The sequence below is a fragment of the Podarcis gaigeae genome (assembly GCF_964106915.1).
Source record: "Podarcis gaigeae genome assembly, chromosome: 18".
Taxonomy (NCBI): domain Eukaryota; kingdom Metazoa; phylum Chordata; class Lepidosauria; order Squamata; family Lacertidae; genus Podarcis; species Podarcis gaigeae.
Window position 1 is genome coordinate 7,665,622 of NC_139696.1, and position 26,261 is coordinate 7,691,882.

The following is a 26,261-nucleotide window of genomic DNA, read 5'->3' on the forward strand; positions in this document are numbered from 1 at the left end:
TGACCCACGGCCACCAAGTGGGCCTTTAAACCCAGAGCCCAGTCAGACGCTCTAATCGCCGCATCACACCATAACAAGGGTATATGCATCGCTGAAGAATGGATGCTTTTGAATTATGGTGCTGGAGGAGACTCTTGAGAGTCTCATGGACTGCAAGAAGATCAAACCTCTCCATTCTGAAGGAAATCAGCCCTGAGTGCTCACTGGAAGGACAGATCCTGAAGCTGAGGCTCCAATACTTTGGCCACGTCATGAGAAGAGTAGACTCACTGGAAAAGACGGAAAGATGGAGGGCACAAGGAGAAGGGGATGACAGAGAACAAGATGGTGGGACAGTGTTCTCGAAGCTGCAAGCATGAGTTTGACCAAACTGCGGGAGGCAGTAGAAGACAGTAGGGCCTGGCGTGCTCTGGTCCATGGAGTGAGACACAACTAAACAACAAAATTGGACACTTGAGACCAAGTGAAAATGCCTGAAATCTGCTCCACCTGGAAACGCATGGCGGGTTGGGGTGGATCGCTGGATCTTGACTGTTTTCGCACACTAATGCCACATCCTCTAGGAAAGGCCGATATATATGCGGACTGACCCTGGATCAAGGAACTTTTCTTCTTTTAAGTTCTCGGAAGTTCTTCACCAGATTCAAGGTTGTCGTCTGAACTAGCCAGACGTTTTAACTGAGAATCAATCACAGTCTGTCCATCACTTGAAAAAATAAAGGCTTCACAACCATCTTTCCCAAAGATGGCAAACTAGACGACTGCAACCTTGGTTCTGGCGACTGCAACCTTGGTTTAAGGAGCTACTTGGCACCTAGCTTCTATATCTGAGTCTTCTAACCCTGAGTCACTGCCCTCCATTCAAGCGCTGCAAGCTGCCATCAAAACTACCACGTGAGAAGATTTCCAAGTTTCCGCCAAACAGCCCCCGACACCTACTCAAAAGGGCCAGAGGCTCTCCACATTCCCAGTTAGCAGGAATTCGGGACTTGAGTAGGTGTTGCATCTGACGCTGCAAAAAGGGAGCCGGGGAGAATCTAGGCCGGCTTTGGAAATAAAAGTGACCAGGGATATACATTCTAACGCCGTTAGAAAGAACCAGCTACTTTTCCAGTTTACGGAATCTCCCCTGCTAACAGAAGATTCTTCCTCCATCGCAAAGGAACGGTGTGTGGCTATTTACAAGCCCCCCCAAAAAAACCCAGGCTTGCGGTCTGCGTCTTCCGTCTCACCAGTCACCCTAGGCTAAGCCTTTGGGGCTACTGCAGTCCACTAAGCCAGCCAGCCCCACGGTTTCCTCAGCGAGCAAGGGTGAGGAGCTTGTCGGGAGCTCATCAACGCCAGGGATGATGGGAGACAGTCCAGCACATTTTAGACGGCACGTTGTCCACTTCTACCTTAATGAATGCTTCTCAAAGAAAAAGAGAACAAAAACGCCCAATGCACATTTCTAAAATAAAAACAAAAAGCAAAGTCCATAGCTAGGCAAGTCTTCCCAGACATCAGGCCTAGGCTGCTTCTTACAGCCTGATCAACCTGCTACTTTGGACCCCTTAAAACCACAGACTGAATCCCCGGGAGAAACAGATGGAGGTCGGAAGGCCTGGAGAGACGCTTCTCGTCAGTGCGGACAAAACTGAGCAGGGTGAACTCAGTGCAAGGCTCTTTTTCATGCATCTCTTTCGAAGACAGGCCCCTACGGAGAATGACTTAGGGCTGGGATCTTACTTTTGTTTCTAGGGAAGATTTCTAGGTAGGAGAGCCTCGGAAGCCCTGGAGAGTGACAACAGACACATTACCGACAGTCTAACTGTGCATAATGCAATCTCCTGTGTTCTTTTCTGCACCTCTCAAGTACCGTTTCCCACCTCATAATGATAAACATGGGACGCGGGTGGCACTGTGGGTTAAACCACAGAGCCTAGGACTTGTCAATCAGAAGGTCGGCGGTTCGAATCCCCACAACGGGGTGAGCTCCCATTGTTCGATCCCTGCTCCTGCCAACCTAGCAGTTCGAAAGCACGTCAAAGTGCAAGTAGATAAATAGGTACCACTCTGGCAGGAAGGTAAACGGCGTTTCTGTGCGCTGCTCTGGTTCGCCAGAAGCGGCTCAGTCATGCTGGCCACATGACCCAGAAGCTGTTCCCTCGGCCAATAAAGCTAGATGAGCGCCGCAACCCCAGAGTCATCCGCAACTGGACCTAAAGGTCAGGGGTCCCTTTACCTAATGATAAACACTGCTCTGGAGGCATTAAAATCCCTCCCCTCCCCTCTTCTCATTCATCCTTACAAACGACCCTTTTAGGTTGGCCAGCAATATTCACCTCAAGTGAATATCGGGAAGAGAGCCGAGAGCCAATGGGTGACCTTGGAGTCAGTCGCCATCTCTTAGCCTGAGCCTAACCTCACAGGGTCGTTGTGAGGATGAGATGGGTAGGAGGACGTCCACCGCCTTTAAACCCTCTGAAGATAAAGGCGGTATATAAATGTAATAATAAAAATAATAAAGCAAGTGTGAGTTGAGCAAGGGTCTTTCACATATAAATAAATAAATAAAAAGCACCTTTTAAGCCATCAAAGATTTCTGTACACATCCTTTCAGCTACCTTGACAACAGCCTGTGGCCACACTGGGATCTCTTTGTAGCATCTGCCCTCCAAGTTCAAACTCAGCACATTGATGATTCCTCCAAATACCGTATTTTTCGCTCTATAAGACGCACCAGACCATAAGACGCGCCTAGTTTTTGGAGGCGAAAAACAAGAAAAAAAATATTCTGAATCTCAGAAGCCAGAACAGCAAGAGGAATCGCTGCGCAGCGAAAGCAGCAATCCCTCTTGCTGTTCTGGCTTCTGGGATAGCTGCGCAGCCTGCATTCGCTCCATAAGACGCACACACATTTCCCCTTACTTTTTAGGAGGGAAAAAGTGAGTCTTATGGAGCAAAAAATATTTTATTCATTGAGAGATCTGCAGCCTGCCTCGGTAGGCTAATTTTTTAAAGGACATTGAAACAAAACAATTCAATACTAACATCCCAATGCAAGCAAACACGCTGTTTCCTCACCTGCTGCCGAAACAGATCCCTTTCTTTCAGAGATTCATGTGGGTAGGAACAGGCAACCGTACTATTACGTCCTAGCCTAATCAATGAAATTGGGCCTCATGTTCCCCTGCGCTACGGAAGAGCACCAAACAGCCGCAACCAGAAACCTGCTATTTAGCGTCGACAGATTCATGCTGCGTGGAGCACTCTTCCAACAGAGATGCGGCGGGCAGCCTCGCTTTTGACTGGAGACCTTTCTCATCGACAACTGTGCAGCGCTTTCCAAATTTTCTCAGGTAGCATCTCACTTGTAGTATCGGCTCCGTGCAGCTTTTAATGCTTTTATACGACTGTAAAAACTGCCCCACTTATGGGAGAACGGCATATAGGATCATTAAACCGCAGAGTGGGAAGGGACCCCGGGAGGTATCTAGTCCAACCCCCTGCAAATGAAGGAATCTTTTGCACCATGCGGCGACCCTGAGATTAAGAATCTCTTGCCCTACCAACCAAGCTAAATAATAATAATAAACCTATTTAATTGATAAAGCCTCCCCCATCAGTAGTTTTGTTGTGGTTGTTCTGGAAACCTTTACAGACAAATCCCACCATTTAAAATACTTGCATTGGAACAATTTAAACAGTTTAAACACAGGATACCCCATCTCACTAATGCATTTAAGCAAGGCCGTAGGCCAAAAGTAGAAATCCGAACTCGGGGCCGCATTGGCTCGCAAGCTTTGTAGGAGCCAACCTTCCTGCGGCTATTGTTGTGTATATGTATATTTAGAAGATAGATAGATAGATAGACAGACAGACAGACAGACAGACAGACAGATAGATAGATAGATAGATAGATAGATGATAGATAGGTATAGATGACAGATAGATAGATAGATAGATAGATAGATAGATAGATAGACAGATAGATGATAGATAGATAGATGATAGATAGATATAGATGACAGATAGATAGATAGATGGATAGATAGATAGACATAGATATAGATATAGATGATAGATGGATAGATAGACAGACAGACAGACAGACAGACAGATAGATAGATAGATAGATAGATAGATAGAATGGTAGGTTGTATGGGCAGGTGGTTTCCATGACTTTCTTTAATTTTAAGAAAAGTTATGATGTGTCTTATTTTAAACAGGTTACGAGTCACCTGAAGACCTTTGAGCAGCAAGCAACTAGCGAGTCTAAATAAAATAATAATAATAATATATTAACAAATATGCTACAACTATTTGGAACTATTTTCATGATCCCACCCCCAGTTTTTGAACCTTAAACTCATTCAAAACCCTGAAACCCATCACCACATTTACCCCTCTAAATATCAGACGCTCCCCCCCCAACCCCCAAAATATTTGCCCCCCAGTTTCCATACACCCCGACCTCAACAGCAACCCCCTCCTCAAATTCCCCCTCAGGAGGGTGAGGAGGGGACCAGCGCCTCAGCTGCCCCTTCTGTACCCTTCACAGCCCCCATTGGGGAAGCTGGGAAGGCAGGCGAGCCCCGCCCGGGGCCTTGTACTAGGCCTCAAATCCCCGGCCTTTCCTGGTCGCCGCGCCCGCGGACCCCACCTCTCCCCCCCGGGGGCAGGGCTGGCTCGAGCCCTTCGCCGCTTTCCCTTCCCTTCCCTTCCCCCTCCTCCCCTCCCTCCCTCGGTCCGCCATTGGCCACCGCGGCGGCTGGTGGGGAGAGGAAGCGGCAGGCGGGCCGGCCATTGGCCGCCGCGGCCGCCCGTCAGCCAGCCTCACGCGGAAGGCCGAGGCAAGGCCCCGGCGCTGAGCACCTCGGGAGACGTAGTCCCCGCCTCCATTGCACCTGCAGGCCGGAGCGCGGGGGAAAGACTACAATTCCCAGGGAGCCGAGGCACTTGTCCTCCCTGGGGCTTGCAAAAGCCCCCTCCCTTAAAAAAACACACACACATATATCCTGCCTTAAGAGTACAACGTATGCAACGCAGCACAGAATAGGGTCTTTGGCAGGAAGGAGGAAGAGGAGGAGGAAAGGAGGGGGAAAGTTATTTCCAGCTTCCCCTTTGCACTTAATTGCAACCTTCCCCCCCCCCACCCAGAAACCAGCCCCTGCAGTTCCCCAATGCAAAGGGGCAAGCTATTAATTGTATTAATATCACACAGAAAATGCAAATATTTCCAGATTGCAACGTGCCATACAGCTTGCATCTCGTGCAATTGCACTTGCGCCCCCCCCATGCAAAACAAACACAGCCCCCCCACCCCACCAGCAGCATCACCCTTGACTTCAGGATCTCCTTTCACCTTCAACGCTGCTTTCCTTTCCTCCCCCCCCACGCACTTCAAACACCCCCTCCCCACTCTCCAGCTTCCTCCCACCCCACTGAACATCTCTCCCCTCCAAAAAAAACCACACACACACACAAAACACCCCCCAAAAAAAACCCTTCCCCCCCCCAGCAACCTCCTTTCACTTAAGGGAAAGTTGTTGACACCCCCCCCCCCCAAGATCCCCTGGGTGAAAGTTACAAAGGTTTGGGGTCGAAGCCAAGAGGAAGCAGAGAAAGATGACAGCAGAGAGATCTCTAGATCTCTTTTTAAGGGGATCAGATCCCTTGACCAGCAAAAAAATAAATAAGAGCAAGATCCATAGGTCTTACCTTGTTGGTCCTGAAGGTGTGGGGGGGGGGCCAGGAAGAGGAGGAGGAAAGGGGGGGCGCCTGGAGTTTGTGGAGTCAATTCCTGAGCAGCTTCTGCCCGTCCGGCCTGCCTGCCTCCCTCCTTTTTTCTCTCTTTTCCTCTCCCTCTCTCTCTCTCTCTCTCTCTCCTCTCCTCTCTGCTGTTCCTGCCCCCACTGTAACAGTAGATGCAAAGCCCCGTATGATGCCGTGAACTCCCTTCCTGGTTTGGAAAAAAAAAAGAGATAGAGAAGCAGAAAAAGGACAGGGGTCCCTCCCTTTTCTTAAAGGTGCAGCAACTGCTCTTGGGGGGGGGGGGACTTGCTTTCTCTTTGGCAAGGTTTCCCCTTTTTGCAAACTGGCATGAGGCTTTTGCAAACTGGCTGGGCGAGTCTTGGTTGCTTTTTTGCAATTTTGCAAGGGAGACTTTATTATTATTATTATTATTTTGCAAAGGAGGAGGAGGAACCAGAAGGCAAATTGCAACTGGCAAAGGCACGGGGGGGGGGGGGGGTTGGAGGGAAGGGGAAAAAAAAAATAAGAGAGAGAGGGAGCATTCAAGGCAAATCTCCCCCCCCCACCCCAGTTTTGCTTGCTGCCACGTCTCACCCTTGCCTTGCTTGCATCTTGCCAAGGGCACGCTCCGGCTGCAAGCGGGCAATGGCCCTGTGGTTTCTCTCTATATTTTTATTTTTATTTTTGCAGCCTGCAATTGCTGCCTTCTCCGACCCCACCCAGGCGACGGAGCGACCCTTCTCCTCCCAGCTAAGCCCATGTTATCTAACCCAACAACGCGGCCGGGGAGGTGGAAAGGGCAGCCTGCAAAGCAAAACAGCCAGCTTGGAGAAGACAGGTGCGTTTCCTTATTTAAAAAGGGAGGGGGGAAAATAAAATCTTTTTGGAAAGAGTTGGTGGGGAGAGTCTGGCCTTTTTTATTTTTTGATTTGCGAATGATGTTGATGATAATGATGCAAGTTTTAGGACATCACAGCACACCGGGTCCTTGGCAGAGGGATTCCCTCCTGTTTGACTAATGTGCAAATTGATTTCTTTTTTAATTTTTTTTATTAACATATAAAACACATACATATACACAATACACGTACACAACACACTACCTTATTTTCATAACATAAAACATACCTACGTTACTCTATATAATACCTACCTATACTGCACATATCAACATACGTACACACCTACCCCACACGGACACCCCCCGACTTGACTTCCAGCCGTTCTTCTTACGCTACTTTATTTTTCCAACATTTTTTCTTTAATCTCTTCTTCTATCTGGACTTTACTCTCCTTTCACTCTAATCATTTTCTGGATTCACTCAATATCTGTCAGAAATTCTACTTTTCCCACATAGATTTTGATGCGTTTCTTAAAGATAGCCCACTCCTTATTCACTTTTTGTACCAGATCTGCTCTTATCCTCCCTGTTAGTTCGGCAATATGGAAGTATTCCATCATTTTAGATAACCAGTCTGTTTTGGTTTGGACGCTGCTGCTTTTCCAATTTTTGGCAATCAATAACCTTGCCGCCGTAGGGACACGGGTGGCGCTGTGGGCCTAGGACTTGCCAATCAGAAGGTCGGTGGTTCGAATCCCCGCGACGGGGTGAGCTCCCGATGCTCGGTCCCTGCTCCTGCCAACCTAGCAGTTCGAAAGCACGTCAAAGTGCAAGTAGATAAATAGGTACCACTCCGGCGGGAAGGTAAACGGCGTTTCCGTGCACTGCTCTGGTTCGCCAGAAGCGGCTTAGTCCTGCTGGCCACATGACCCGGAAGCTGTACGCCGGCTCCCTCGGCCAGTAAAGCGAGATGAGCGCCGCAACCCCAGAGTCGGCCACGACTGGACCTAATGGTCAGGGGTCCCTTTACCTAACCTTGCCGCAATAGTTGTATACATAAATATTGGTCTGACCGTTCTAGCGTGCAGTTTGATTTCACCAGCAAGACACCCATCGCTGAGCTCAGCCTTGGGTTCATGCTGGTGGTGGGCAGAGGAGCCAGGGAGATTTTGCTTTATTGATGATGGTAGTGGTGCAAGGTTTAGGACCTCACAGCTCGCTTGTGATGCAAGCTTGAATCGCTAGTCAGTTGTGGGATTCCCTCTTCCTGCTCAAGTGCTTTTTAATGTCATCTCGGGCAACGTCAACCACTGGGCTGGGTATTAAGTTTAGACTGTAATCAGTCTGGGTTGTGTTTTTTAAATAAATAATAATAATAATAATGTTTTGTGTTATCTATACCATCCAAAGGCCTGTGTTGGTAAGCAGCCACCATAAATACTGTTACTGCTAAATAAATGGTTATAACATGACATATAAGCTACGGGACAAAGATAACTGTGACTTTAAAGATGAATGGGAACCCTTTACAAAGTATTTGAAGACGCAACAAAGCGAACTGGACTCCTTGGCAGGTTTTGAATAAACATTCACAAACTTTTTATTGATAATAATCAGTTAAATAGTTTGAGGATCTATATAACTGTGTAACGTGCAGAAAACAGCATTTTTAGAGAAATCAAAGACTGGAACTGAGGGAAGTCGGGGGTGGGGTGGGGGTGGGTTCTGTGGGGGGAGGGAGGAAAAATGGGGGGGAATAAAGACGATATGTTTCTGGATGATATGTTTTCTTTTAATTTTGAATAAAAAAAATATTAAATAAATAAATGGTTATAACAAAATAAAATATTGTTATTACTGTTACCAATGCATTTTTCCCAACAGTTTTGGTTTTTTTTTGAGTTTCGTGTTAAGCACATTTTCATGTTCAGCGTATTTTTTTGTATCGAACTATAATGTTAATGATCAGTGAATAACAAAGGAACTGTTCGCATGATTTATTTATTACATTTGTGTAGTGCGTTGTTTTGAGGCTGAGAGCTATGATAGTATGAATAAAATATAGTAAAGCAGCAATAAATAGGGAAGTTTTTTTAATGTTTGATGTTTATTATTATCATTATTATTATTATTACTATTACTATTTATATGTTGGAAGCCGCCCAGAGTGTCTGGGACAACCCAGTCAGATAAGTGGGGTACAGATAATAATAATAATAATAATAATAATAATAATAATAATAATAATAATAATATATTATTTAAAAGCTCATAAAAACAGAGCAGATAAAATCTCATTAAGAAAAAAACCAGTTTAGACCAACTGCCACTTGAGTCTGCAATCCTTTATCAGTTAAACTTATGAGTATGCTCTAATGAACGGGATTTCCTTCTGAATAGAAATTGTAGGATTGTGCTGTTAACAAACATTGGGCTTTCCAGGCACAGATTCTTGTAACCCTTTGCAGCCACGAGGTGGGTCTGTATTTTCTATTACAAAACGCCTTCTGCGTACTTGTCTCGTAGTGGCGTACAGAATTAAACCAAAAGAACTTAAAAACACTTAACATCCATAGCTGTCAACTTTTCCCTTATCTTGTGAGGAAACCTATTCAGAATAAGGGAATTTCCCTTAAAAAAAGGAAAAAATTGACAGCTATCTTGACACCACCACCGCACAAACATACAAATTAACATCGGGTAAGTTTAAAATCAGTACAAAGTAGACACCTGTGGATGGGAGAGACCCATTTATACAGCTGGGAAAAATTGTTAGGAAGAAAAATACAGTGGTACCTTGGTAGTCAAACGGCTTGGCTCCCGAACATACCGGATCCTGAATGCCAAAAACCCGGAAGTGAGTGTTCCGGTTTGTGAATGCTTTTTGGAAGCCGAACGTCCGACGCGGCTTCCAATTGAGTGCAGGAAGCTCCTGCAGCCAATCAAAAGCTGCGTCTTGGTTTTCGAACTGTCTCGGGAGTTGGACGGACTCCCGGAATGGATTAAATTTGAGAACCAAGGTACCACTGTAATGTTTAAAGGTAAAGGGACGCCTGACCATTAGGTCCAGTCGTGACCGACTCTGGGGTTGTGGCGCTCATCTCGCTTTATTGGCTGAGGGAGCTGGCATACAGCTTCCGGGTCATGTGGCCAGCATGACTAAGCCGCTTCTGGCGAACCAGAGCAGCGCACGGAAACGCCGTTTACCTTCCCGCCGGAGTGGTACCTATTTATCTACTTGTGCTTTGACGTGCTTTTGAACTGCTAGGTTGGCAGGAGCAGGGACTGAGCAACGGGAGCTCACCCCGTCGTGGGGATTCGAACCGCCAACCTTCCGATCGGCAAGTCCTAGGCTCTGTGGTTTAACCCACAGTGCCACCCGCGTCCCACTGTAATATTTATTTAGGTATTAAATTTGCATACCTGCCTGTCCCCGTAGGTCTCAGAGCAGCTCCCAAACTCCTTCACTTGTTTTCTGAAAAGTTCAGGCGACGGACGCCTGTCTTTATCTCATGAGGAACGTCATGTGCATACAAAAAGGGGCTACCACGCTGAAGGCCCTGTTCTTTTCAGACTGCACAGGAGAAACTTGCCCAGAGACAACTTGTTTTCTCCTGCTCCAGAGGATCAGGCCTGAACCCGTGCCTTCAAGTTACGAGGAAGGAGATTCCGACTGAACATCGGAGAAAACTTTCAGGCGGTAAGAGCTGTTTCACCGTGGGATGGAAGGTGGTGGACTCTTCTTCCTTGGAGGTTTTTAAGCAGAGATTGGGTGGCCCTCTGCCATCGATGCCTGAGCTGAGATCCCTGCATTGCAGGGGGTTGGACTAGATGACCCTCAGTGTCCCTTCTCACCGATTCTATGATTCCGTTAAAATCTCACGTAGACTGCAGTGACCTGCTAGGTATATCAGGGATAAGGCGGTCTCTCAAGGATTGCAAATGGGGAGAGCACTGAGGCAGGTAGGGGGGGTCACCTTTTATTTAAAGACCCACCACCTTTTAATGGATTTTTAAATAAATTGTGTTTATTTGTTTATGAAACTTATTGGTCACCCAGAGGTCTCCAGTGTGTGTGTGTGTGTGTGTAGGTCAGCAGAAAAAACCAAAGTGCTGCACCAACAAGTACAAAATAACCCTTCTGCAGCGCCACAAATCCAACTCAATGGTGTAACGTTGGAAAATTTCGATCACTTCTCCTAGGTAAAGGTAAAGGGTCCCCTGACCATTAGGTCCAGTCGTGGCCGACTCTGGGGTTGCAGCGCTCATCTCACTTTATTGGATGAGGGAGCCGGCGTACAGCTTCCGGGTCATGTGGCCAGCATGACTAAGCCGCTTCTGGCGAACCAGAGCAGCGCACGGAAACGCCGTTTACCTTCCCATCGGAGCGGTACCTATTTATCTACTTGCACTTTGAGGTGCTTTTGAACTGCTAGGTTGGCAGGAGCTGGGACCGAGCAACGGGAGCTCACTTCGTCACAGGGATTCGAACCGCCGACCTTCTGATCGGCAAGTCCTAGGCTCTGTGGTTTAACCCACAACGCCACCCATGTCCCTCACTTCTCCTACCTGGGCAGTTATCTTTCCACAAGGGCCAATATTGATGTTGAAATCCAGCATCTCCTGAGCTCTGCGACTGCGGCTTTCTCACAATTGAAGTGCAGAGTGTTTGAGGACCGGGACAGTCGCAGAGAAACCAAAATGCTTGTTTACAAATCTATTGTACTACCAAACTTACTGTATCCCTGTGAAACATGGACCACTTATAATCGCCATCTCCAACTCCATCAATGGTGTCTCCAAAAAACTTTACTACTACTACTACTAATAATAATAATAATAATAATAATTTATTATTTATACCCCGCCCATCTGGCTGGGCTTCCTCAGCCACTCTGGGCGGCTTCCAAAAGAATATTAAAATACTATGATACATCAAACTTCAAAATACTATGATACATCAAACATCACTTGGGAAGACGGGCAAACTGATATCAGTGTACTGGAAGAAGCAAAGATCACCCGTGTTGAAGCAATGATTCTTCAACATCAATTTTGTTGGACTGGTCATGTTGTCTGATTATCGTCTTCCAAAGCAACTACTCTGTTCCGAACTTAAGAATGGAAAGCGTAATGCTGGTGGTCAACAAAAGAGGTTCAAAGACTGTCTCAAGGAAAATCTTAAAAAATGTAGTATAAACACCGACAATTGGGAAACACAGGCCCACGAGTGCTCCAATTGGAGAACAGCCTTGACCAAAGGTGTCCTGGGCTTTGAAGACACTCGAACTCAGGACGCAAGGGAGAAACGTGCTAAGAGGAAGGCACGCTTGGCAAATCCACACCGTGATCAACTCTTGCCCCGAAACCAATGTCCCCACTGTGGAAGGACGTGTGGGTCCAGAATTGGCCTCCACGGTCATTTACGGACTCATTGTTAAAACCGTGTTTAAGGAAGACAATCTTACTCGGCTACAAGGGATTGCTAAAGATGTCAGCAGAGCACGAGACTCTCAATCTCAGAGGTTCAAGCCCCACATTAGGCAAAATATCCCAGCATTGCAAGGGGTTGGGCTAGATGACCGCCGTGGTCCATTCCAACTCCTTGAATCAGTGGGATGTGATATATAAGTAGCAGACAAGGACAACATTCCTTGTTTTCCTAGAGTGGCCAAGTGGGAGAATTTTGGTCCAGCCAGTCAAGAATTTCCTGTTTCCTCCTGGCTGGGACATACATCCTTTTGCATGTGACTAGAGGTGGGCGTGACCTTACCTGCTCAGGTAACAAAAATGGACAGGGCGCGCAGCCCCCCTTTTTTAAATTTATTATTTTCAATGCAAAATTACAGCAAAAATTACAAACATTGAATCCAAAACAAAGCAGTACAAACAAGCAAAACAAAACACTAGGAAAAAAGAAAAACAAACAAAACAAAAACACACATCTAGAAATAAATCCAAGTCATCATTCTGATTGTTACGTACGTATACACATATTTACTTCCTTCCTTTGTTCTAAGACCTCGAAATTTTTACTCTTTCTAAATTGTTGTGTCTAATGTAGATTACCTCTTATCTTTATACTTTGTGCACCATTTTTCTCTTTCTTTAACCCTGCAAAGCTTCATTCGTTACATACTGATATACATAATGACAAAAGACATCCCCAATGATAAGAAAACAATAATTCCTCCCCCCCAGCCCCGCACCCCCACAGAAACCCCCACCCCAACACCAGTCCAGACGACCTCAACCACATTCCCCATCACCCACACCTTCAACATCCTCATACTCCATACTAAGGAAAAACAACTCCAACCTTAATAACACAACCCACAATCAGGCTAAAATCTGATACCCAACCAGCAATATGGTGGCACCAGAGCGTACCAGCACCCACATCCCCACCCCAACACACCAACAATGTTGCTTATAACATTGGCAACATTGCTTACGAACCTTATACCTGACAGCGACGTTACAAAGTCACTTCACACTGTCTCGCTGATCACCCCCTATCGCAAACAACAGGGGGGATGGCCTGCCCTTGAACACGGCCCTCCACACCAGCTGAGACCTAGGACCAACCGGCTAAATGCCAGATGGCCCAAAATACCCCAAACAAACACCTATATAACTACATATAGGAAACTCCCTACAACTTACCCCCTACTCTTTAACCCAAATCTCACTCTACTCCAAAGGCTGTAAAATTACTATTCATATTTATCTTATTTCCATCTGTACTATGTTTGAAAGGGGGAAACTCGTGGAAGGGTATAGATCGATCTTAGGGGATGGGAATTTGGATAAATTGGGTTATTGATGATGAGTGTAATTTGGGGATAAGAACTTGTTGAATTTAATTGCTTATTTGGAAGATTTGGAACACAAGAGGGGGTAGGGAGGGGAAGTCCTAGTTATTGGCAAAAAGTTTATAGATTGGATTTAATTTGTTTTGATTTGTTTTAATTTGGAAAACCTTAATAAAAATTATTATAAAAAAAAACAAATCTCACTCTACTCCCACTAGCCCCCCACCCACCACACCCTAGGTCAGCGCAACCCCACTGGTTCTTTAAACAACACGAAGAGAGAGACACAAGACAGGGAATCGCCCCACATAATAGATAAGCAAGATGGCTAACCTAAAAGCAATTACATTAAACGTGAGGGGGCTGGGAAACCCCATCAAAAGAAAACACATCACCTCATACATAAACACCATGAAACCACACATCACCTTCCTACAAGAAATACACAACCCACCCAAAGGCAGCAAACTCCTGAGCGACCCCCGCTTCAGTCAACAGTGGGTCGCACGAGGCTCAGGGAAAGCTCGTGGTGTAGCCATAATACTCAGTAGAGACCTGAACTTCACTGCCACAACAGTCCTCAAGGACAAAAAAGGCAGATTCATTTTCGCTAAAGGGACACTAGATGGCAAAATCAAACTGACAATCGGCTCCATATATGCCCCAAACACGAAACAATTAGAATTCTTCCAGAAGACACTAAACAAATTCCTCTCCTTCTCTGAAGGGGAAGCAATCCTAGGAGGGGACCTCAATCTAAATATGAAAGGTTTATCCCTGAAAGATATCCACCCCACAACCCCATGGGCAACCTTCCTCCGAAGGAAACCCCCAACAACTAGGAACTCTTACAAGTTACTAAAAATGCTAAAAAACAGGGGTCTCTACGACATTTGGGGTGAGCAAAACCCGGGAGACATCAGCCATACATTCCAATCAGGACGCCATGATACAGTGTCCAGACTGGATAGCATTCTACTCACACAGGGTCTGATCCCCTCAGTGGAATCAACAAACATAGGTAACATTAAAATCACAGATCACGCCCCAGTAGAAGTCATCGTTAATATAGGAGAAGGAACACAAACCACCCCATCATGGTCCTTCAGTCCCATCCTAACTACAAACAAACAAATTAGAGAGAGCCTCACAAAAACCCTCCAAAACTACTTCAAGGAAAACGATGTAAACAATATAACAACCCCCCTCCTATGGGACGCAATGAAAGCGGTCACCAGAGGAGCTTGCATAAAAGAGAAAACATTCCTTAAAAAACAAACCTCCTCAAAAATTAGCAAAATAGAACAAGACATCACAGCCCTCTCATCACGCTACAAACAAACAGGATCTAAAAAACTCCTCAAACTTATAGAACAAAAAAGGAGAGAACTAGACTCCCTAGAAATTAACAAAACAATGATCAACATTCTATACTCTAAACAACGTTTCTACGAATATGGAGGGAAAAACTCCAGATTACTAGCAAATAGATGTAGGAAAAAAGCACTCAAAACAAGAATACACTGCATCACCAAAAAAGACGGCAACATAACATTCTCCCCCGAAGAAATAACCTCAGAATTTGCAGAATTCTACTCCAACCTATACACCTCCCATAACCCACCAGAGAAGGAAATCAGAACATTTCTAGCAGGACTGACCATGCCTACCCTAACTGATGAGGAACAGGAATTCATGGACAGCCCTATCACCCCAGAGGAAATAGATGCGGTCCTCAAAAACCTGAAACCACACAAAGCCCCAGGCCCAGATGGCTTCACAGCAGAATTCTATAGGAAATTCAAAGAACCCTTGATGCCCTACATGACCCGCCTATTCAACGACATCATAAAAGGGGCCCCCATCCCCAAAACCTGGACCCACTCCAAAATAGTCTCCATCCCAAAACCACTAAAAGACAGCCTCAAAGTAGAATCATACCGTCCAATCTCATTAATAAACCAAGACTACAAGATATTCACATCAATCTTGGCCAACCGCCTAAAAATCTTCCTACACAAGTTAATAGCCCCAGACCAGACTGGTTTTGTCCCTGGCCGCAATATAACAGACCCCATCAGGAAACTACTGAACCTGATCGAACACAGCAAGGCAACCAAACTCCCATTGACAATTATGTCCCTAGACATCCTCAAAGCCTTTGATTGCTTGGAGTGGAAATACATATTAGCAGTACTAACTAACATGAAATTTGGCCCCAACTTCCTACAAATCCTCAAACAAATATACTCCCAAGCCTCAGCAAAATGCAGAACTAACAATATGGATTCTAATACTATAGCTATCCAAAGAGGCACGAAACAAGGATGCCCACTGTCTCCCTTCTTATTTATCCTGGCTCTGGAACCCTTAGCAATCCGCATCTGAGCAGCCACAGACATCAAGGGAGTGGAAATAAAAGGCAGAACCTATAAATTAGGGCTCTTTGCAGATGACCTAATGGTCACAACACCAGACCCCATAAGCACAGCAACCTCCCTAATCAGAGAACTCAACACATTTGCAATGGTGTCGGGCCTACAGGTAAATTTTACAAAGTCAGAAGCAATGTGCTTCAACACCCCTCCTCACACCCAAAAAGAACTCACGAAGGTCACCAAAATAAAACTTTGCCACACCAAGTTCAGATACCTAGGGGTACAAATAACCAGAAACCTCAATAAACTGTACCTCCACAACTACAAGCCCCTGTGGCGACAAATTAACAAAGACCTAAAGAGATGGAATAACACGAATTTCACTCTCTCAGACAAAATAGCCATGATCAAAATGATCACACTCCCAAAACTAACCTACCTATTCCAAACCCTCCCAATCTGGATCCCTTCAACCCAACTTCGCAGTTGGCAGAGAAAACTACACTCTTTCATCTTCTCACATAAAAAACCAAGAATAAGCCCCAAATACCTGCACCTCCCCACCTCAGAAGGAGGATGGGGAATCCCCAACATAGAAGCATATTACAATGCCAACCAAATACGCCATATAATCCCATATATACTAGAAGATGAGACAAAACAATGGGTACACCTAGAGAGGGACACAATTGAAAACACCTGCACCACAACATACCCACTCCTCCCAAACAAACTAAAGAAAACTCCCACAACACTTAACAGGTACACACAGACCATGCTCAAAGCATGGAAAACACAAATAGGCAAACTATCCCCAACCCCATCCCCACTAATCCCCCTGGCGTACCACCCATTATTCTACCATGCAGCACAAAACCTCCAGACAAAAACCTGGCGAACCAAAGGCTTATATCGCCTAATAGACTTTTATAAAAATAACAAACCCTTGTCAACACAAGAAATACAAGACAAACTAGAAGACACCCAAATCACCTGGTTAACACAACACCAACTACATGCCTTCTTAAACAACCCAACAGTAAAATCAGCAGCAACTAGGCCCCTGACAACCTTCGAAAACCTCCTCCTAACAACAAAGGGAAATGGTAAAGGGACGGTATCCACAATATACAAAATACTACTCCAAAATCCCGCAAATCCCCTAGACACAATCAAAAAACAATGGGAGAATGACATAGGCTATGAGATTAACCCCACTCAATGGACCAGAATGTGGTCTAAACCCCCCTTTAAATCCATATCAACAAAAAGAAAAGAACTCACACTGAAACTCACCTACAGGTGGTACCTAACACCAAGGAAACTAGCGCTAATACACCCAGGAACCTCACCAAAATGCTGGAGAGGGTGCACCTCCTCAGGCACATACCTCCACATGTGGTGGGAGTGTCCCAAAATTCAACTATTCTGGACAACAGCCATACAAGAAATATGTAAAATAACTAAGCAAGTAATAGACATCACCCCAGAATTGGCCCTACTAAACATCTTCCAAGACAACAATGCCCATTTACACCACAAAGAACTTATAACCCACCTGCTCTCAGCAACCAGAAACATCATAACCAGACACTGGAGAGACCTGTCAGGAGTAAGCATGGACCAATGGTACCAAATAGTATGGGAAACAGCCCTACTAGAAAAATTAACTAATAAACTGAAACTGACACGGGGACAAACAGAAGAAGACGCCTTCACCCCGGTATGGCTCCCCTTTATCACATACACAGCCCAACAGGACAATGACAATAATCCACCAACAGCATACAAATCAATATGGCTAACCTTATCCAAAACACCCACCCACCTCACTCACACACGAAAACAAAGATCACCACAGCCAATCACAAACAAACAATCACACCCTAAGCCAACCCCAACCTCTCTCACCACCAAAGGAACACAAGTGAACAACACAAGCAACGCTGACACCAAACTCTACATACATTAAACATAATAGAAACACCGCCACCCGACCCCACCCCCATCCATCCTCCCTCTCCCCACCCCCCTTTCTTTTTTCTTTCTGTTTTCTTCTCCCCCTAATGCCTCAACAAATGAAACGGATTTGTAAAAACGTTACATGGAAGAAGAAGAAAAAAATACGAGGCACTACACTTCTGTAAAACAAGAAAATCCTTAATAAAAATATTTTTAAAAAAAGAGAAAAAAAAAGAAAACAATAATTCCTACATGCGACGGCTGCTGCTAGGATCTTCGTGGCGAAAAACTGGAAGGGAGATATAGTTCCTACAGTGGTGGATTGGCAAATTACCGTATTTTTTGCTCTGTAAGACACATTTTCCCCCTCCTAAAAAGTTAAAGGGAAATGTATGTGCGTCTTATGGAGCGAATGCAGGCGGGAGGCTGTGCTCAGCGCTCCCTTTAAGAGCCGCAAGGACAGAGCATTCCACCAGGTTGCAGCCGTCACTGAGAAGGCCCTGGCCCTGTTGGAGGATAGTCTGACTTCCTTAGGGCCCGGGACCTCTAAACTATGGTTATCTATGGACATTAAGGTCCTCTGCAGGGCAGACCAGGAGAGGCGGCCCCGTAAATTGTTGTTGTTATTTAGTCGTGTCCGACTCTTGGTGACCCCCTGGACCAGAGCACGCCAGGCACTTCTGTCTTCCACTGCCTCCTGCAGTTGGGTCAAACTCATGCTGGTCGCTTGAGAAAACTGTCCAACCATCTCGTCCCCTGTCGTCCGCTTCTCCTTGTGCCCTCCATCTTTCCCAACATCAGCGTCTTTTCCAGAGAGTCTTCTCATGAGGTGGCCAAAGTCTTGGAGCCTCAGCTTCACGATCTGTCCTTCCAGTGAGCACTCAGGGCTGATTTCCTTCAGAATGGAGAGGTTGGATCTTCTTGCAGTCCATGGGACTCTCAAGAGTCTCCTCCAGTGAGACTTCCGGTGCAGCGCGATCTTGTTGCAAGCGGGGATTCTTCCGTGAGGGAAATCCCGGGCTATTTTGGAGGAAAAAGGGGTGCTACAGGGCGCGGTGGCCCCCAGTATAACCACTGGTGGGAGTCCAGAGGGTCAGGATCCCAGCGGACCAGGAGTGGCCAGCCCGGCCGTCAGGTAGCTTCGAAAAGAAGTGAGGAGAACGGCGGAGCGGTGTCGCGGGTCCAGGGAAGCCATTACTTACCTCCAGATAGCGAAGCCCCGAGCTTGCCAAGGAAGCGCTACGCTCTCAAATTAGAAGAAATCCGGTACTGAATGAGCTGAAATTTGAAGTTATAAAATCAAGGAAGTCCCGGAGCAAAAAGGAGAAGTTGCGGAGCTCAGCTGGCTGCCGAAGTCAACTCCGACGCAGCGTTCTTTGCAGAGCGGGGAAAAGTGAAAGTGAGTCGCCCCAGCGGAGAAAGTTTTTTTCCCCCTGGTCGGAACTTTGTTAAAACGTTATTTATACAGTTATAGTAAAAGGGGGAACAGAAGACTAATTGTTTCTAGCTGAAGTCCAGGGTGAACTGAGGGCGTTAGAGATAAAAAAAAAAAAAAAAAAAAAGATCGCTTCCTTGTCCGTACTCAGTAATAAGAAGGCAGCGAAACGGAAGAGAAGGTTCCGACGCCATTGCAGATACCGCATGCGTCACGTACAGACACCTCAGCGGAGCACCTTTGAACAAGTCTGAGCAACATTGTGTTGTTTTTTTTTCTACTTGGGGTTTTTTCCTTTTTTCCATTCCTGTTTGGGGAGTTTAAGTGTGCGAACTTGGGGGGGGGGGAGACTGACGGGGACGTATATCTATCGTCGTCTCCCTTTTCCTCTCCTTAGTGGGAGTAAAGCTGTACAAGTATAGACGAAGACCTAGAGGACTTTTCTTTTTTTCTCCTTCCTTTTTTTTTTCTCTACTCCCATTCACTACTTTATATAGACGGGGACTTTTCTCCCAGACGGAGTATCGTGCTGTATGCAGACTTTCATGGCTGTTTTGCAGGTACTCAAGCAGCATCTTCTGAAGTGATAACAGGACTATTTTATTCTAGAAGGGAAGAGGGTTTGGAAACACCCTCCCTTTACCCCCCTCAAACTGAACTTGGTGAACTAGTTGTTAAATTGTTATTTCAAATATATACCTCCCTCCGCGTTTGATAAGATCTTATTAAGAGAACATTACCATAAAAGGACTAGCCTGAGTGGAGGCAAGAAGACTACAAAGCGGACCTTTATATGAATTTCTGACGATATATATATAAGTTAAACAAGTTATAAGGTTTACTTAAAATCAAAATAATTGTAAAACTGTCAATAACTGTGAAATAATTGTGAAAGGGTCAAATTGATAAACTTTGGGGAAAGGGTTGAGTGCAGAAGGTTAGGCAGAGATTCGCTGGCGTGGGGAGAGTATTATTGAGACTGAGACAAAATGTCAAACCCAACAAAGAAAGGAGCGGAGGGGGGGATACCTGTAGAGAGGAAAGGATCTAAACAAGAGACAGACTTTAAGGCAGAAATTCTAAGAATGTTTGCGGAAATTAAGCAGAGCGAAAAGAATTTAGAGGCTAAATTAGAGCAAGTAGACAACAAAATTGGAAAAATGGATAAAAAAATAGACGAAACAGTAAACGAACTGAAAGGGCAAATAAAAGAAGTGCTTAGAAGGACTCAATTGGTAGAGGAGGGACTGAAGAAGACTAGACTAGAAATGAAAGATGTTAAACGGGAAGAAGAGAAATTAAAAACAGAAATGATGGAATTAAACAAAGCGCAGGAAGAGATGAAGGATGTCATAGCGATGAACGAACTTCGGATGAGGGAAGTAAATTTAAGACTTAGAGCGGTGCCGGAGACGCAGGGGGAAAATATTAAAGATAAACTGATAACAGAACTGGCAAAATGGCTGGAGCTACCTACAGGAGAGATGGCAAAGGCGGTCCAAAATGCATTTAGAATGAAAGCGAAAACAACTAAAGCAAAAAGACTTACAGGGGACTGCCTGATCACATTCAAGGACAGAGAGATGAGAAATTGGATCCTGCAGAGGAATAGAGAAAAAAGATTGAATATGGACGGGAACTTCATAATCATCTTTAAAGATATACCGATTAGATTGCTTAAACGAAGAGAGTCCTATAAAGTGTTGGCCCAGACATTAAAGAGAAATAATATCGAATTTAGGTGGGAATTCCCAGAAGGAATGTCATTTATGTATAGAGGCAAGAGACATAGATTGACAAATCCGGAGGATACTGGGAAATTTCTGAGGAAATATAAAGAACTGAAGGTGGATCCGGAGGAAATTAAAGGAGCAGAGGGAAGAACACCAGGACAACTTAAACCAGAGGAGGCGGAAGGGGAGAATAGAAAGGAATTGGACGAAGAGGAAGACGAAGAGGAAAAAGAGGCAGACAACTTCTAGGCAAATAATTAGACCTCACTCATATAAGACATCATGGCGTTAAAAATCTGGAATTGGAACATAAATGGAATGAACGAAAAAAAGAAAAGGAACAGAATTGAACAATTTATAAAAAGAAAGAACTTAGATATCATATGTCTACAAGAGACACATGTAGCAAGAAAACACAAAAGAATCTTAATCAATAAAAGACTGGGAAATGAATTCATAGCGTCAGATAAGGAGAAAAAAAGAGGAGTGATTTTATACATTAGGAAACAAATTGAGGCACAACAAATTTTCAAGGATGAAGAGGGAAGGATGATTGCGGTTCGAATCAACTGGCAGGGAGAAAATCTGATTATTGTTGGGGTTTATGCACCGAATGGAAATAAGACAGAATTTTACAAAGAGCTAGAGGAAAAACTATTGGAACATTTGGATCAGAAAATAATTCTCATGGGGGATATGAATGGAGTGACTTCATTAGAAATGGACAGATGTAGGGAAAGTAAAAGCAAAGAGGGAAGACTACCAAAGTCCTTTTTTTCAATGATTGAGAGTTGCAATTTGATAGACATTTGGCGTCTTAAGCACCCACTAGATAAACAATTTACGTACTATTCCGAACCGAATAAATCAATGTCAAGGATTGACCAGATCTGGATCTCGAGTGAATTGACATCAAGAACCCAACGGATAGAAATTCAACCGAAAGTAATCTCTGACCATAACCCAATAGAATTTGAACTAAAAAGCTTCGAAGAAAGAACCTACAGATGGAGAATGAAAGATTATCTCCTAGACGACCAGAAAATAGTGGAAAAAGCGCAAAAGGAATTATCAGAATACTTTATAGACAATTGCAACAAAGGTACAAAGAATAAAGTTGTCTGGGATGCCAGTAAGGCAGTAATGAGAGGCTTTTTTATTCAACAAAATTCAATCAAAAATAAAAATAGAGAGAAGGGGAAAAAAGAAATCTTGAAGCAAATTATGGATAATGAACAAAAATTAATTAAGAAACCAAACAACGTGGAGATAAAAGAGAAGATCAAAATTTTACAAGCACAGTTTGCCACTATTATTAATAGAGAAGTGGAGTGGAATATAAAGAAGCTGAGACAAAGAAATTTTGAATATGCAAATAAATCAGGAAAATGGCTAGCATGGCAACTAAAAAAAAGGAAAGAACAGAACATAATAAATAAGATCATAATAGATGGAGAAGAGGTTACTAATCCGAAGGCGATTAGAAAGGGATTCTTGGAGTATTACCAAAGATTATATAAAAATTCAGAAAGAAACAACTCGAGGAAAGTGGAGAGATACCTGAAGGAGAAAAAGATACAAATGATACCGAATGGGAAAAGAGAGCAGCTGAATACCCCAATTGAGGCAGCAGAGATAAAAGAGGTGATTAAAGAGCTAAAGAGGGGGAAAGCCCCAGGGCCGGATGGATTCACTGCCTGTTATTATAAGGAAATGGAACCAATTTTGATAACACCATTGAAGGAGGTGATGAATAATATTCTGAAAGAAGGAGAGATCCCGGAAACATGGAAGGAGGCGTACATTACATTTATTCCAAAACAGGACTCAGATTTAACCCAAGTCAAAAATTACAGGCCGATCTCACTTCTAAACTTAGATTACAAGATATTCGCTGCAATCCTTGCAAAGAGGTTGAAAAAGATCCTGGTAGAAATCATACATAAAGACCAGACCGGCTTTTTACCCAACAGACAGATGAAAGACAATATAAGAAATATAGTTAATATGATGGAATATCTGTCTGACAGGATTGATAAAAGAGCTGTAATGATGTTCGTCGATGCCGAGAAGGCATTCGACAATATAAGATGGGACTTTATGCTGAAGAATTTGGAACATATGGAGTTAGGCAAGGATTTTCTTAATGGAGTAAGAGCTATCTATACAGAACAGAAAGCCAAACTGATTATAAATAACACGGCCACGGAAGAAATAAGGATACAAAAGGGAACGAGACAGGGATGCCCTCTCTCGCCGTTACTTTTTATAACGGCCTTAGAGGTTCTTTTGAACTCGATTAGACAAAACAAGATTATAAAGGGAGTGACAATCGGCCAGAACGAATACAAGATCAAAGCATTCGCAGATGACTTGGTTATAATGATTGAGGAACCAATAAGTACGATAAAAGCAGTTTTGGAGGAAATGGAACAGTTTGGAAATTTGGCAGGCTTCAAACTTAATAAGAATAAAACAAAAATGATGGTTAAGAATATGGATCAAGAACAAATAGAAGCATTACAACTACAAACCCAAATAGAAGTGGTTAAGAAGGTAAAATACCTGGGTATTTGGATAACCCCCAAAAACATAGACCTATATAAAAACAATTATGAACCAGCCTGGAAGGGAATCAAAAAGGACTTAGAGATGTGGGGAAAACTGAAGTTGTCATTTTGGGGAAGAATCTCTACTATCAAAATGAATGTGCTCCCCAAGATATTATTCTTATTTCAGACTATCCCTATTATTAAGGGAAGTAAGATCTTTAGGGAGTGGAGAAGAGTGATCTCGAAATACATATGGCAGGGCAAAAAGCCGAGAATCAAATTTAAGTTGCTAACAGATTTAAAAGAAAGAGGCGGCTTTGCCCTGCCGGATCTAAAGCTATATTACGAGGCCTCTTGTCTTTGCTGGACGAAAGAGTGGATTAAATTGGAGAATAACGAGTTGCTGGATCTAGAGGGATTCAACAATAGATTTGGGTGGCACGCCTACCTATGGCACGAAAAAAAGAGAGCCCACAAGGGCTTTGAAAACCACATCTTTCGAGGCCCCTTAATTGAAGTATGGGACAGATATAAAAATCTGCTAGAGCCTAGAACACCACGCTGGCTATCACCCCTAGAAGTAAAGAGCATAAAGAGACCAAATAGGGGAAATAGGTGGATAACATATGATCAACTGTTATATAAAGAAGGGGGAAAGTGGAAAATAAAATCGTATGAGCAGGTGAAAGAATATGTAGATGATTGGATGCTCTATTTCCAAATGAATGAGGTGTTTAAAAAAGACGGTAAAGAGCGAGGTTTTATGGAGAAGGAATCGATATTTCAGAAAGAGGTTATAAATAATGATATGAAAAATCTATCTAAAGTGTACAAAATGCTGCTAGACTGGAATCTGGCAGACGAAGAGGTTAAGTCGGTAATGATCAGTTGGGCAAAGGATGTGGGCCATAATATAGAATTCGAAGAATGGGAAAAACTATGGAAAGAGGGTTTAAAATTCACTGCATGTATGACGTTAAAAGAGAACACGATGAAAATGTTCTATAGATGGTATATGACACCGGTGAAATTGGCGAAGATGTATAAGACATGCAATAGGTGCTGGAAGTGTAAGGATAAGGAGGGCACGTTTTATCACATGTGGTGGGGCTGCGGGAAGGTGAAAGACTTCTGGGAAAAAATATATAATGAGTTAAAGAAGATTTTAAAATATACGTTTAGGAAGGAGCCAGAGGTCTTTTTGTTAGGAATGGTGGGAAAGGAGATTAAAAGAGAGGACTGTAAATTTTTTAGATACGCAATTACGGCTGCAAGAATGGTATTGGCCCAGAGATGGAGACAACAGGATATACCGACGGTAGAAGACTGGAGAACAAAATTGCTAGAGTATGTAGAGCTAGATAAAATGACAGGGAAGATCAGATACTTAAGAGACCAAAAGTTCATCGGGGACTGGGAGAAATTTGTAGAGTATCTGGATAGTATAAGTAAAGGACAGATGACGCTTAAGGGATTCAAAGAAGCACTGTAAAAAAGCAGCAAGTATTGTCTAAAGGGAATAGGAGGAAAAGAGATAAATAATGTCAATACAAGTTTGAGGAATGCGTAAAGAATGTGATGAACACGGATGATTTACGGGACAGCTGAGGGAAGTTCAAAAGAGAAAGAAGTTAGGAAAACAATAAGAAATTATTATATATTTTTTGTTGTTGCTGTTGTTGTTGTTTTGTTCTGTGTTATGTTCGATGTACTATGTTTAATAATAAAAATTCAATTGGGAAAAAAAAAAAAAGAGTCTCCTCCAGCACCAGAATTCAAAAGCATCCATTCTTTGGCGATCAGCCTTCTTTATGGTCCAGCTCTCACTTACATACATCACTACTGGGAGAACCATATCTTGAACTATACGGACCTTTGTCGGCAAGGTGATGTCTCTACTTTTTAAGATGCTGTCCAGGTTTTTCATTGCTTTTCTCCCAAGAAGCAGGCGTCTTTTAATTACGTGGCTGCAGTCACCAACTGCAGTGAACATGGAGCCGAAGAAAGTAAAATGTCTCCCTGCCTCCATTTCTTCCCCTTCTAGTTGCCAGGAGGTGATGGGACCACTGCTGGGAAAACCATAGCTTTAACTATACGGACCTTTGTTGGCAGGGTGATGTCTCTGCTTTTTAAGATGCTGTCTAGGTTTGTCATCACTTATCGGACCTTTGTCGGCAACTGAGCGTTCTTTCGGCTTTGGCCCAGCCGCTTCAACAGCTCTGAATCTACTTGTACTTATCCTCCGCTCTTCCTCAGTAGTATGTTGGACGCCTTCCGACCTGAGGGGCTCATCTTCCAGCGTCATAACTTTTATATGCCTGTTGTCTTTGTCCATGGAGTTTTCTTGGCATGGATACTGGAGTGGCATGCCGGTTCCTGCTCCAGGTGGATCACGTTTGGTCAGAAGTCTCCACTATGACCTGTCCATCGTGGGTGGCCCTGCGCAGCATAGTTCATAGCTTCTCTGAGTTATTCAAGCCCCTTCGCCACGGCAAGGTAGTGATCCATGAAGGGGGGTCCCGTAAATATGAGGACCCTAAGCCACAAAGGGCTTTAAAGGTCAAGACCAGCACCTTGAACCTGACCCTGCAATGCAGAAATTTTGCCTAATGTGGGGCTCAAATCCACAACCCAGAAATTGTCTGGGATTGAACAGCCCAGTTACTTGCAGGTTCTTGCATATTATTATTATTATTTATTTATTTATTTATTTATTTATTTATTTATACCCAACCCTCCCCAGCCAAGGCCGGGCTCAGGGCGGCTAACAGGCAATAATAAAAACAACGTTGAATGAATACAACTTAA

At 44.1% G+C, this 26,261-nt stretch overlaps 2 protein-coding genes across 2 annotated transcripts in view; one reads left to right on the top strand and one right to left on the bottom strand.

The window, feature by feature from the left end:
• The window catches only part of ZBTB7A (zinc finger and BTB domain containing 7A), a 65,818-nt gene extending 59,691 nt beyond the window's left edge, over positions 1-6,127 (bottom strand). Inside the window, exon 1 of the mRNA XM_083720507.1 lies at positions 5,704-6,127. The gene's annotated coding sequence lies outside the window, so the exon portion shown is untranslated. The remainder of the gene's footprint in view (positions 1-5,703) is intronic.
• LOC310835758 (protein-lysine 6-oxidase-like) overlaps positions 1-26,261 on the top strand; it is a 390,424-nt gene that overhangs the window by 227,925 nt on the left and 136,238 nt on the right. The window lies entirely within an intron of this gene.